Below are 15,643 nucleotides of genomic sequence, written 5' to 3' on the forward strand. Positions count from 1 at the left end.
ATCAGCTACACAGTATCAACTTTTATCAATATCCTTGAGCCATATCCAGGAGTAGCCCAAGAGCCATTCTCAGATGATCCTTCTGAACTGCCAGATCATGACCTAAAAAGACAGTGACTGTTAGCCTGAGTGTTGCAGCTACAATCTCCTTCCTTCTGTTAATGTTAAAGCTATAAAGTCTGCTATAGGGAAGAGATACATAACTTCCATTATCTGATTGCTTAAAATTATTTTTGCTGAGAAATGATCCTTATAGATCACCAACAGTCTAATTTTTCATTTTTAAGAAGACTAAAACCAGGTAGAATAATTAAGAATTGCTCTCCTTAAAATTTAGAATATGCCTTTAAAACAATACTTTTATATAGAAAGTAATAAAATTAAAAGCAGGAAGAGAATAAACACATTGGGTCTCAATGGTAGAGGTAAGTAGAGAGTTCATTAAAAGTCACCTGAATATAAAGACTGATTCCAGTCGTTTTCTTCTGCCTTCCAACACATTTCTGTTTATCAATATCCCCCAGTCATCATCACCATCTATATATTTTAAAAGGGAATCATAAAATAAAATGAAAAAATACAGGGTTTCTACACTTACTTTAGAGAAGGTGAGAAAATCAATATTATTTACACAAGTTACATTCAGCAGACAAAGCCACTGTCATACTTGCTTTTCTGGAACACAAATTCCACCCAAAATAGAAACATATACTTCTTATCAGGATTAGGAAAAGTATTTTGCATTTTTATAACAAGGTTTAAATAAATTCATATATATTTTAGATTCATTATAATAGTTTTACATTGTAGGTGAGGCTGATAATATGGTAGCAATTGCTACATTGTTCATAATCCTATATAATTAAAGCCTAATATGCAAATTGTACCCTTGGGTGGTCTTTCGACCAGGAGTTCGACCACTTGCCATGATATGTGATCACCAGGGGGCGACATGAAATATGGTGGGTGTCGGCGACACAGCGCCGGCAGCAGGCGGCAGTGGAGGCACTGCCGGCCCCGATGGGCTCCGACAAGAGCAGGACCATGGCAGGATGGTGGAGCAGGTGAGGGGGTGGAGACAGGCCATGGTGGGGTGCCAGGTGGGGCTGCAGGGCTGCCAGGCTGGGTGTGCGTACTGGGGCTATGAGCATGGGGGCGCAAGCTGGGGCCCAATTCCCACAGGCCACCCAGAGTGACCCCATTCGTGCATGAATTTGTGCACCGGGCCCCTAGTATTTTATAGTTATGTTCATGAATAAGAATTAGAAGAGAATATTTTTATTTTCTAGTATATCTATGTGCATTGCAAATTTCAAAATAAGCAGGACATAAAATTATGTTTAGTCAAATATTTGGCAATAAGTAGATTTTAAATATGGAAGCAAGGATAAAATTGTTTATGAATTTCTGATTTAGGTATTGCAATTGCATTCATTTTTGTTGAACAAGCATTTCTTGAGCACTTAAGCCCAGTGTTCTGTATTAAGAATACGAATTTGGAAAAAGAGTTTCCTGACATTAAGAAATGGACTTCCAATTAAGGATCTTTTTTTATTGGGCACTAATTCCATTAATGGGGGCTCTGACTTCATTGCCTAATCACCTGAGCATTAGATTTCAACATTAAGTTTAAGTGGACATAAACATTCAGTCCATTATAGTATTCTCTTGCACTTTTCTAATTACCTTTCTTGAATAATACTTTATCTTTTTCTAATTAAGTCCATTCTGAGCACTTGACATCATGTTTCAATAAAAAAAATCCTATCTAATAAAAGGGTAATATGCAAATTGACCATCACTCCAACACACAAGATGGCTGCCCCCATGTGGACACAAGATGGCCACCACAAGATGGCCGGCAGCGGAGGGCAGTTGGGAGAGACCAGGCCAGTAGGGGAGGGCAGTTGGTAGGGACCAGGCCTGCAGGGAAGGGCAGTTGAGGGGGTCCAGGCCTGCAGGGGAGGGCAGTTGAGGGGACCAAGCCAGTAGGGGAGGGCAGTTGTGAATGACCAGGCCAGTAGAGGAGAGCAGTTAGGGGCAACCAGGCTGGCAGGGGAGGGCAGTTAGGGGTGACCGGGCCAGCAGGGAAGCAGTTAGGCATCAATTAGGATGGCAGGGGAGTGGTTAGGGGGTGATCAGGCAGGCAGGCAGGTGAGCGGTTGGTAGCTAGCAGTCCTGGATTGTGAGAGGGATATCCCAGATTGGAGAGGGTGCAGGCTGGGCTGAGGGACACATACACCACCACCCCCATGCACAAATTTTGTGCACCGGACCTCTAGTAAATGCATAAAATAAAATTGTTTTTCCCATTTCTGGTACACATGATCTAAACCTGCTTCTGCAGCACCTGCCAACTTTAATTTCATTCATATTTTAATTTTTTAAACCTCACCCGAGAATATGCTTTTATTGATTTTAGAGAGGGAGGAAGGTAGATGTAGGGGGAGAGAGAAAGAAGAGAGAGAAAGGTGAGAGGGAAACAGATCAGTTGCCTTTGTACACGCCCCGTCCGGGAATCGATCCTGCAACTTAGGCATGTGCTCTGATCGAGAATTTAACCTGTAACCTTTTGGTGTACAGGACAATGCTCCAATCAACTGAGCCACCCTGCCAGGGCTAATTTCATACATATTTTAGTCAAGATTGTGTCCCTGTTCCTAGCAAGTCATCTTTCATTTAAGCCCTGAATTCCATCCCCTCCCACAAATTTTATTTCTAGTTTCTCTGGTCTATTGATTATGTTTCTATGTTTCTATGTCATTCTCTCTCTCTCTCTCTCCTCTCTGAATTTTATTCTTCTTTTCTTCATTTATATATAATCTAGTGATGTCTATCTTAAAATTAAAAATTGTTTTAGAATTGAGACTTCCAACAATTTTTCTGTTTTCCCTCTTCATAGCCACATGTGATGTGTGCTGACTATAATCCCTCTTTCGACCTGCCCATCTCTCATTAACTCTTAATTCACTCTACTCTAGCATCTACCCCACCCCGCTGCCAACTAATCACAGGCCATTTTAACAGAAATTTGTAGTCAATGAAAACATATTATTCTTTATTGCATTTAATATATCATGATATCCAAAATTATCAAGAACTCAACAGAGTAAACTTTTGTTAATCTTCTTTAATTATAATAAAGGGAATCAGATGAGACCCCAAGAACACCAACAAAAGATTTATTAAATGTTTTCAATTGTTTGTATGTCTTCAGATCCTAAAGTAGCAGAAAATAACATAATTCTCCTCAGCTCTAAATGACAGCAAGTGAATTTTAAAAGGATTTACTATATAGCATGGTGACTACATTTGATAACACTATTGTGTAATTGAAAATTGCCAAGAGAGCCCTGGACAGTGTGCTAAATGGTTATAGCATTGGCCTATGCATCAAAGGGTCACAGGTTTGATTCCAGATTAAGGTCACATACCTTGGTTGTAGGTTTGACCCCGCCCCCCCCCCCCCCCCCAGCCCTCGCCCGGGTGAAATGGAAAAAAATATCCTTGGGTGAGGATTAACAAAATAAAAAATTGCTGAGAGTAGAACTTAAATGTTCTCAACCTCCTCAAAAAAATTAATATGTAAATTATAAATATATTAATTTGATGGGAAAAATCATTTCACATGTGTATCAAATAAATCACCTTCAAATATCTTAAATTTTATCTATGAATTATATCTCAATAAAGCTGAAAAATAAGGAGGGTGCTAGGGAGTGTTCATTCAGAAAAGTATGTCAAACGTTTGATTATAGCATGCATTTTCTCTGAGTGGAATTGCTAATTTTTAGGGTCATGCTTCTGAGTAGAAATTGCAGTAAGAAAAATTACAAGCCATAATTTCTTTACAGTAAAGAGAATAAGCTAAAAAGGGAGCTTTGCTGGATTTTACTCATGGACTAGAGCCTGTCTTCTATTTGAAGACTGAAGGAAAGGGCAGAAGACAGTACAAAAGAGATACTGTGTTTTGAGGGACGGAGTGAGGCTGTAGAATTGAAAAATGAGAAGGAGAAGGTCTACAGAGAACGGCTTTGCAGCCAGGGGAATCAGCTCTGCTGTGGAGAAAGCCCCCCAGTCGTCACACACCATCCTAACACTGCGGTCTGAGGGGTTTTCTCCTGTGCTGTGCAAGTCAAATCCAAGTTAACCGGAACATTAATCTTAGTACTTTCTCTGCTTTAACTCCATTTTGAGATTTCCCTGGGTCTTCCAAGCAGCACTTTGCACTCTGGAACACGATTCTCATCAAAGTTAACTGGGACAGAATAACAAAGAAAATAACAGTCTGTTGCATCCTATACTCCATTTCTACCTCTGCAGAAGTAAGGGCAATAGACTCCCCTGAGGAGACTTTTGTGAGGAGTCCCTGTGGCAGGAGGAGGCTGTGAAAACACCCACTGTTCTGGAAAATTGGCCTCTATGATTTTCTACAGAAGGGAAAGCCAAACTTGACAGCACTCTCAAGTTACTTGGGGACACCCTTTCAGAAGGAAGTCAGCAGAAGTCCCTGGGTTACACATAATTGAAACTGCCTTCTTCATGAATGCCTTTAAAATAATTCTGTATTCCTCTGTAAAAAATCAATAAAATATATTAAAAAAAATAATAATTCTGTATTCCTGCCCCTTCTCAGCAGTTTCCTTCCTTGATTTGTATAGTGTGGCCCCCCCAAAAATACATTACACATTTTAACATCTGATAACTCACTTAATTTTTATGCCTTTTCAGGTTTATCTGATTTGAAATAATGGCTGAAGCCAGACTAAGCTTTGAACAAAGAATATTTATCCTAAAGTGCCACTAGACTTTTAATGGATATACATAAAAGATAAAGTTTATGGTACAAAACCGGCAACAATCAAGGAATTGAGGGCACACAAATCCCCAGTGAAATGATTCTTGATGTGTGTATATATATGTGTGTATATATATATATATATATATATATATATATATATGTATATATATATATATATTTCTGTAGATTCTTTTAAATTTGAAATATGAACTGTATGTTAATAAACACTGATTTTGTAATCATTCAAAATGAGTGTACATTTTTTAGGACACTGTGTATTTATTAACCAAAATTTCCATGTTAAAGATTCTAAGTCTTGGTTTGAATTCCTTTGTTTTCACCTAAGTCTTTCACCAAGCCCAGTGGATTCTAGCTCAGAAATATTTCTTCCAAATGAAATGTCTTTGTCTCATTGCAGCACCTAGTCTAAGCCACCATGATTTCTTGCTTTGTCTCTTTTTAGGTAATGTGTACACACTCACTCTTGCAATAATTCTCCACAAGGCATCCATCCTTCTTATATGTCTGTTTTAGCTGTGGTTTCCCTGCATAAAGTATTTCATTGGCCTTCCTTACTTTTGGGTGAAATATCTTACCATGGCATAAAATCATGCATACATATCTGACCTTATCTTAGAACACTGCACTGTCCCTTACTCCTATTCCTAGCCACAGTCACAGTGTTTGAATTTCTCCTACTTGCTAAGCTTGCTAAGGAACTTCATTTCATCACCTTTTTTTTCTATTTTTATGTATCTGGCACACAAGAAGCTTCCTTTAGCCTTTACAATCACTTCCCGCCCTTCACCTTGGACAATTTCCAAAAGTCCTTTATAAATTATCTTAAATGTCAAATATTAGTGGAAGACTTCTCTGAACTCCTCCAAATTATGTCCCCTTGGTATCTGAATGTGTGTGCATGTGTGTATTTATATGTGTTCACTCTCCTTATCTTAGTTTTTCATGGTACTTATCTAAAACTAGAGGCCCAGTGCACGAAATTCGTGCACGGGGACGGGATGGGGTGTGTCCCTCAGCCCAGCCTGCACTCTCTCCACTGTGGAACCCCTCGAGGGCAGTTGGACATCCCTCTCACAATCCAGGACTGCTGGCTCCCAACCGTTTGCCTGCCTGCCTACCGAATTGCCCCTAACCGCTTCTGCCGGCCAGCCTGATTACCTCCTAACCACTCCCCTGCCAGCCTGATCAATGCCTAACTGATCCCCTGCCAGCCTGATTGCCCCCAACTGCCCTCCCCTGCTAGCCTGATCGACCCCAACTGCCCTCCCTTGCCAGCCTGATCACCCCCAACTGCCCTCCCCTGTAGGCCTGATCACCCCTAACCACTCCCCTGCCAACCTGGTTGCCCCTAACTGTCCTCCCCTGCAGGCCTGGTCCCCCGCAACTGTCCTCCCCTGCAGGCCTGGTCCCCCCCAACTGCCTTCCCCTGCAGGCCTGGTTCCCCCCAACTGCCCTCTCCTGCAGGCCTGGTTCCCCCCAACTGTCCTCTCCTGCAGGCTTGGTTCCCCCCAACTGCCCTCCCCTGCAGGCCTGGTTCCCCCCAACTGCCCTCTCCTGCAGGCCTGGTTCCCCCCAACTGTCCTCTCCTGCAGGCCAGGTCCCTCCCAACTGCTCTCCCCTGCTAGCCATCTTGTGGTGGCCATCTTTGATCACATGGGGGCGGTCATCTTGTGTGTTGGAATAATGGTCAATTTGCATATTACCTCTTTATTATATAGGATAAGGGAGTATGCATGTGATTATCTTTATGTCTATCTAACCCTATTGAATCAAAATTTTATTTTGGGAAGGAACCATGTCTATCTTAGTTTAATTGTGTGTCTTCAAGAGCCTGCATCATTTCATTATCTTTTCCCTTTATCTCACTTTCTCTTTCTTTCCCTACTTGCAGCCATTTTCTTCCTTCCTTATATTCTTTCAAATATTCTTTCTTCCTTCCAATATTCTTTCTTCTCTTTCTTCCTTCCAATATTCTTTCAAACTAAAGACATTTTTTTTATAGAATGAGAACTGAAGTCTGTAATGAATCAGATTTTGAGACTAAGTATAATTAAAAAATCAAAACAGTAACAATTGACAAGTGAGCCAAAAGATAAACCTATGTGACTAAAGTAAAAGAGAAGTAGGCACACAGAAAGAGAGCTCTGGAATACTAAATGTCCTTCAAAAAATACCATTTCCAACAATTAGTTATTTTTTAAAATGGGCTAAATTTTATTTTTATTGCATAAAATATACTTTTAGAAATACTACCAACTATTTCATTACTCAAACACAACTATTGCTTTAAATTCTTCATGGCCCATTATATTCATTCCCATGGGCATATGGCCTTTTTAATAATTATAACTAATATGAGGGTTTATTTTGTTTTCTGAATTTTTTACTCAATTTACCATGAACATTTTCTTACATAGTGTTTATAATCATCATTTAGATAAGGGCATACTACTCTCCTGACTTATATATTACAATTTACTAACTGTTCCCTGACTCCTAGACATTTTTCTTAAAATGTTCCCTATGAAAAATAAGCCTATAGTAATAGCTAGCTTAATGGGTATATATTTTTAAGTCTTTAATATTTCTTTAATATTTCTAAGAGAGATATTAATAAATCCAAAGATATGAATATGATCATGGATCTAAATATAAACTTCAAAATCTTTCCATGAATCTTTTAAAAGCCATTGTTTATTAGGAATAAACATAGAAAATAGATGGCACAAAAGTGTATCAAAATTGTAAAACTCATAAGGAGAGAAAATATGAATTAAAGAAAAAACCAAATTGGCCTAAATACCTAGATTTTGTGGATTCCTTCCTTTATCTCCTTTCTCTCCCTGCCTTCCCCCATACCCCTCCCGATTTTTCTTTCTTTTGTTATCTGCTGTTATTGTTGACACACTGCAAAGGCATCCTAGTGTATTTGAAATTAGTTTTTCAAAAGGAAAAATTGCTGTTTGAGAAGATTACATTCAAAATGATTCCTGGAAATCCGATAGTCTATTATGAGACAGACTGAATTATGCAGTGAGTTGCCATAGATTGGATATTACTGTTGCTGGTGAATGAACCTCCCCTGTCTTTGGGAGAGTCAGGTTCTTGGGGTGCTGCTGAAAGAAGCATTTTCAGAAGCCCCCTCAGGAGGATGGAATGCGGAAGAAGACTTTATTTGCATAGAGTTACATTCCTAGGGTTGCAGTGTCCCATCTCCCCCAAGCCAGTCCTGAAAGTCAGGCAGCTGGGAGTTCGGCAGAACCAGAGAGGGCCAGCATCCAGAGTCTCTGTTCCATGTAGTAGCCGGATGTGGTTCAGCATTCAGGCCAAGTTAAAGTTCATCAGTCTGTGTGTGGAGTCCCACATGGCAGTGCACCACGGAGGGCACAGGGGAGCGTACCCCTGTAACAAGAGTCTCAAGAGGGCCCAGGGCATGTGAGAAAGAGAAGGGAAGAACTTCCTTTGTTTGGAAGTTTATCGATTTAGATTTTGTGTGCTTGAAATAGCCACACACATCCTAGCCAAGTACTTGTTTCCAGGTGTGATGGACAAACAATTAGTCTCCCAAGTCACTCAGGCCTTACTGGGCATTCACCTAAACTGCCTTTGTCTAGTCCCTCCCCCATCAATCAGCTGGGGGTGCGGGGAGGTAAAAGGAGGATAGACTTCTAGAATGTTAAACGCAGCACTTTTGGCAAAGCTGTATAAATGACATGTCTATATCTTTTGGTCTTCCCTTTCACTCTTTTCCTGTTAAATAATAACCAGTTTATCACAATGGTATCATTATTATTTTCAAGAACATTTTTCCTCTAGTACTTTCTACTTATATGTGTAATTTAAGGTTTTCTTTTTCGTCCTTACTTCACCCCTTCCTTCATGCTAAGTTTTATTTTGCCTCGTGCATTTTTTCCAGTCATTTTCCTAAAGATATATACTTAAAACAAATATAATATATTCTAATTGTTTTCTTGATGTTTAATTATAAGAAAAAGCTTCATCAGTATAGCAAACTCATTTTGTTTTTTTTTTCAGAAGAACACATTAACTTCAGCAGAAACATTCTTGCCAAAGACCTTGTTTTGATAGTGCTTTAATTTTCTTTAAGTCTAATTTTCTTTCTCTCTTTGTTATGTAATGGAGCTTCCCAAAACATTGCCAATCTCTGCTCATTTTGCCTTGAGCTAGCAAGGACTTTTTTTTTTTTTTAAGGAAGTGCAATTGCTGAGAAAAGTTAATGGATAATTCAGCAGCAATTTTGCTCCAGCATAAGTAAAGAAAAAAGAAATACATAAGGAATAAAAAGCTTAGAAAATTATGGGTGAATGGTTATAATACATGTTTCATGCCCAAAGTAAAAAACACAGACAATGTAGATTTGAAAGGACATATATTCACAACTTATTTTTAATAACATAATTCTCTAGAATATGTCCGTATATGTTTATAGAGACTGTGATTTCATTTTATCTGATCAGTTGGAAATAACTCAAAACTTTGAGATTGTAAGAATGAGTGAAATACCAGGTAAGCCAAAAAAATAATTTTTTAATTTTGAGCGTTATCCTCACTCTGCTAAATTAAACAATGTGGACAATTTGGAAATCATGTAGAAAAAAAATGGACAAATATATGCAAATACAGTGAAAAGATCAGACCTCTTAGGAAGAATTTTCTACACAATATAAAGCATCATAGATGCTGACTGCAGGCTCAGCACAGAGATCATAGTAAAGACCAATAGATAATTCACTAGGTTCATCTTTTTCACTTTCCTCCACTCTAACCCATCACCCACCCACTCTATCCCACTCACTCAACATCTCAAATTGTTCCCTGTTCCTTTCCATGCCTTGGTTCCCACTGCAGCAATTAACATGTAAAATATAGCTCTGTCTTTGTTTTGGCCAGAATACTACTAGAGAAACAGGACTGGAGGAAATATATCTTAAGGGGGTTATAAATAATTTCCTTTTATCTTAAAGATTTATAAATACTTATCTTCATAAATATATAAATATACATATTTTATAAATATATCTAAAGGGGCTTATGGGGGCTGGCAAGGAAAGACCTCAAATCCATAGGGCATGCCATTGAAAGGGCGGGTTTAATCTCTCAGGCACAAACTGAAGCTACTGTCCACAGCAGGAATTACTTCTTAAGAAAACCCCAGCTCTGCTCTTAAGGTCTTTCAAGGAACTGCACCAGGCCCACCCAGGTTAATTAAGATAATCTCACTTACATAAAGTCAATTAACTGTGGAATTTAATTATACTTACAAAATGCCTTTACTATGACACCTAGATTAATGTTTGACTGAACCACTGAGGGCAATAGCCTAGCAAGTTCCTACAGAGAACAGTCACTGTCTGCCCCTGTCACCTTGGCACACGGGCAATGGCTTGTATTTATAACTACTTTATTCCATTACCAATTCCATTTGCCCTTTGTTTTCAAAAGGAATCTCAGCTGCTCATGGTTCTTTGCCTGGTAGAGTACCCAAAATCTCATTCTTCAAGCGTCTGGACCATTAGCAGTGTTGTCTGAATGTCATGGTTGCAATTTTTTGCTGACTTTAATCACAGGACAATACTAAAAGACACTCTCAGAAATATGCTGTCCAGCAGGCTCTCAAATAACGTGATTTTGTTCCAACTTTATTTTGTTATAACACTGATGTGATGCCTTAGGAACTTAACTCTTGTTTATATCAATTAGCCTATATTAAAATTGGTTTTGTTATATCTGATTTTCCTTAAAGTCACAGAGCCTATCAATGATGTTACAGAAGAACTTACTATATTCCCGACATACTCTTCCTCATTCCCATTGTGCACTAACAACCCAATTTCCTTTTGGTAATTAAGATCAATCAACCGAGACAATATTAACACTTAATGTTAATTCAGAGATATGCAAAGTCCAAAGTGGCCAGGTCATAGGGATGGGACATAAAAGTTTTGCTAGTAGATTAGTTGGTATAACAGTGACTAGGACCACTCCATTTTCTAGTCCTGGATTCCTGGATCAATGAATGCTAGCCATGAAAGAAACTGTACCACACAGTGGATGTTAATTCAGATCATATACAGTCTTCTTGGTGACATTGCCTAGGTATCTTAAGGTATAGCACTAAAACTGAGTCTTCGGAAGACTATGTCACTATTCATTCCAGGATGATGCAAACATAGTAAGACCAGTGAATTTCTAGAACGTGGGCTCATTACTATACTTTCTTTGCTATCAAATGAATTCCTTGATCAGACACAATACTGCATGGACTACCATGATGGTTGATAAGGCATTATTTAAGTCCATGGGTGGTATTTTTGGCAGAAGTATTGAGTGCAGGAAAGGTAAATTCATATTCAGTGTCTATTCTAGTAGCAATAAAGTGCTGCTTAAACCTTGTTGGAAACTGTTCAATGTAATCAGTCTACCACCATGTAGTTAGCTGATCAACTTGGGGATCCAATTTTAATCTAGAAGATCTAGTTTTATTCTCTGCTTCTGGCAGAGAGTCTAGTAAACAGTAGTTGTAGAGAAAATGGCCTTGATAAGTAGACATTATTGTTGCCAAGCCTATGTATAACTTCCATTCCTGTCACCATGGTCAGCCTATTCATGAGTTCATTGGGCAATGACAGAGTGGCTAGAGAAAGAGGTTGACTTGTATTGAAAAAAATGGATACTCCTATTAACTTGATTTTTAAAATCTTCTTATGAGGTCACCGTTTCATGAGTATTCATATGGGATGTAAGTATCTTCACATTCTTTGCCCATTCCTAAAAGTCTACACACATGCTCCTTTCCCAGACCTTGTCCCCAATTTTTGCAGTCATGACCATCCAACCAAATCCTTAACCAAATCCTATAAACAATTGCTATAGACTAGTGCTTCTGGTCATTTTTCCCTGTAGGCAGTATTCAAGTGTACTTATGAAAGTTCCACCAACAGGAAGGATTGCCCCCCACCACTGTCCTTCAGGGATGTCCTAGAAAGGGGCTATAGTACTACATCTGTCCACTATTGGGTGCCTAGATAACATGCAAAATCATCCATGATAGAATCATTTCTCTTCTTCAGTTTACTGTTCAAGAGTCAAGCTTGATCACATATGTACCACTTCTACTGATGGTGGGGTGCTACTGCTTGGCATATCCCCGTGGTCGGCAAACTGCGGCTCACGAGCCACATGAAGCTCTTTGACCCCTTGTTGTGGCTCTTCCACAAAATACCACGGCCTGGGCGAGTCTATTTTGAAGAAGTGGCATTAGAAGAAGTTTAAGTTTAAAAAATTTGGCTCTCAAAAGAAATTTCAATCGCTGTACTGTTGATATTTGGCTCTGTTGACTAATGAGTTTGCCGACCACTGGCATATCCAAATATATTGCCAGAAGAGTCAAACACTACATAATTTATGATTGCTATAGCCATATACTATATACCTACCACCATAACTACTTTGTTCATGAACCCATTGATTACTGAGAAGGGTTGCTGCAGAAAAAGGCTGACTGGTATGCACAGAATGGGTAATCCTATACATTTGATTAAAATGTTTTTCTGCTGAAGTCACCATTCTGTGAGAATTTACATGGGGCATCTTAGGATGCTTAGTAACTAGGTGAACCATAGATAAGCATCCAGTGTGTCTACTAAGACCCAATAGTAAGCCAAAATCCATTTCTCAAATTGAGATTAGTTATCTATAGAAAATGTCAGGGCTTTGTTCCAAAAACCTAAGGTTCATGCTATGTGTGATTACATAGAGAACCCTGCTGAGACCTCCAACTTCCAGCACCATTAGATTTGTTGGATCAGATGGTCTATGTATTAGAGCAGCTTGCATGGCAGTATAGATTGTTGCAGAGCCTTTTTTCATGCTGGGCCTCAGTCAAAACAAACACCTTTTTTGGTCACTTGGTAAATGAGTTACAGTAGCATAAATAATTTAGGAATATGTTGTCTCCATAGTCCTTGGAGACCCATAATGTGTTGCTTCTCTTATTGTAGGAGAAACCAGATGCAGCTTGTTATCATTTACCTTGGAAGAGATAGTTTAATATACCTCATATCAACAGAACCCTTAGAAATATAACTAAGATAACAGGTCCCTGAATTTTTTTTCTTTTCCCACTGTCTGACACATAGATGTCTCATTAATGTATCAAGCATAGTTACTTCTCCCTATTCACCAGATCCAATCAGCATAATCTATATATATATAAAACCTTAATATGCAAATAGACTGAACGGCAGAACAACCAAACAACCAAATAACCGGTCTCTATGACATGTGCTGACCACCAGGGGGCATGTGAAGAACATGGTGGGCGTCAGCAGCAAGTGACAGAGCGTGGAACATGGCAGGCATTGGCTGCAGCGGGATGGTGGAACAGGTGAGTGGGGGCGCCAGACCAAGGCGGGGTGCCGGTAGCTGTCATCAGTGCAAGCCTCTGGGAGTTATTGAAAATTCTTTACTCCTGCACACCGTGGTCCCGCTGGGCACTTGCACCTGCTGCTGGCAATGGCCCCTCTCACACCCACAGCCAGCACCGGAGCTTCTGCTCACACCCGCTGGGGGCAACAGAGCTGCCACTCACACCCACTGCTGGCACCGGCCCCACTCCCACCTGCTGCCGGCTCCTGGCACCGGTCCCAATTGCTCGGCGCTGTCAGCGGGTGCAAGTGGTGGCTGCCAACCCCGATTGCCCCTGAGGGCTTCTCTACCTCCCCCTGGTCCTAAGGGGTAATCAGGGCAGCAGCCACCGCTTGCATCCACTGGCGGCGCTGGCCCCGGCCCCAATCACTCCACGCCGTCACTGGGTGTGAGTGGGGCTGGTGACATCAGCACATGGGAGTGGCGACAGCGGGAGTGGGGCTGCCAGCAGACAGGGGACCAGGGGCCACAGCAAGAGGGGCTGGGCAGGGGTGTGGAGGATGGGCCGAGACCCACCCCTATGCCCACCGCAGCCTCGCAGCCCACAGTTCCTTTCAAGGTGCATGAATTTGTGCACTGGGCCTCTAGTATTAATATAATGGACTAGCATGACATCTTATGGAAGAGATAGGCAATCAAAGTTACTGTGGAGTAAATTATGATTCAGGGCTGCAGAGCTGTATGTCACGCAAGTAGGGCAGTGGAAGGGTGCTACTGGTAGTCCTTACTAATAGGTATTCAGAAAAGAACATTTGCCTGATGAATAACTGCATGTTAAATTTAGGGATATGCTGATTTGGTAGAGCAATGAAACCACTGTGGAACTACAGCTACAACTAGTGTCACCACTGGTTAAGCTTATGATAATTTTCTGTTATTCTCCCATATCCTTTTCCAACACAGGTCAAATAGACAAGTTGACTGAGGATGGTTAGAATCACAACATTGCATCTTTCAAGTCGTTAATGATGTCAATCCCTGCAGTCCCTCCAGGAATGTGGTGTTGCTTTCAGTTAACTCTTTTCCTAGGTAAAGGCAGTTCTAGTGGCTTTTGCTTGGTCTTTCCCATGATAATATACCTTACTCCATAGTTTGGGGAACTAGAAATTAGGCCTGTTGCTAAGTATATCTATTGCAATTATACTACTAGAACTGGGTAAGTAATCACAGAATATGTTTAATAAACAACTGGGTAGGTCTAAGCTCAAACTTCATTGATTATCTGACCCTCATAAGTCTCTACTCTGAATGGTAGAAAAAAATGATGTTTTGTGTTTCCACATATTAATTTTAATTCAAAGATAGTGACTGGTAATCTCCCAAAAGTATTAGTCCCTTTCATCCTGGTAAGTACCATAAGTCATTGGTAGGCAGATGACTAACAATACACTTCTTTGGCTCTTCTGCTGGAGGAGTTCTAGGTCTGTAAACTGCCTAAACTCTGGGAATTGATTGAGGGACTATGACTCAGTGTTTCAATGACTCAAGTTATACTTCTGTGTACTTGACCTATAACTCTTTTGCTTATACAGATCAAGTAAAAATTGAGTAGCCTTTCCTTTTATTTTATTTTTAAGGGCACCGTATTTAACTAACCATCACCATACTTCTCTGGGTCAGATTCTTCTGCTTTGGCTTCATTGTCTATTAAGCTCAATATCTCCACCTCGTTTCTGCCAATTAAATGCCACCAGATTGGCTGTGCTATTCTGAGATCACATTAACACCAGTGCATTAGGGTTCCAGTTAAATAGTACCAGCTCCTACTGTGATTTACAACCTACAGAAAAGAACCACAGAGATTTAAAAAAAAAACACAAAAAACCTGAGGCTCTCCTCACAAGTTTATTTCTCAGTTTTTTTGTGTTTTGTTTTTTTAAGTGAATGATATGTCCTCTAGACAATCTGGGGTGGGTATGCAGTTATTTTTTTAATAATATTCTAACATGATAAATTTATTCTAAGGTTCTAATCTCCTTAAGCCTTTAGCTACTTTCCCTCAATATCTATAGTATGACAAGGCAGTTCTAGTGTATGATACCTTAGAGTTTCATCCCTAAAATTAGCAAATTTTTAGAGCCATTTCTAATCTTTCACTAAAACACTGAATGCAGAAACTTTGCTTAGTGATCCCCCTCCCCCCCCAAAAAAATCAACTTGCTTCAACTTTATTTTTCTTCAACCATAATCTCCTAACCTTAAAAGCCATTCCCACACATATATTCCAGATTTATGTCAGCATAGATGAGGAAAACTATAGAATTCATTTAGTGTGTAGTACATAGCCTTATGGGTTATAATTTGTACCTCATTCTTTGAGGCCTGTTAGGACCTGAGTATAGTCATAGGTCAGGAAGCATTGAGTATAGGTTT

Source organism: Cnephaeus nilssonii (assembly GCF_951640355.1).
Source record: "Cnephaeus nilssonii genome assembly, chromosome: 8".
Classification (NCBI taxonomy): domain Eukaryota; kingdom Metazoa; phylum Chordata; class Mammalia; order Chiroptera; family Vespertilionidae; genus Cnephaeus; species Cnephaeus nilssonii.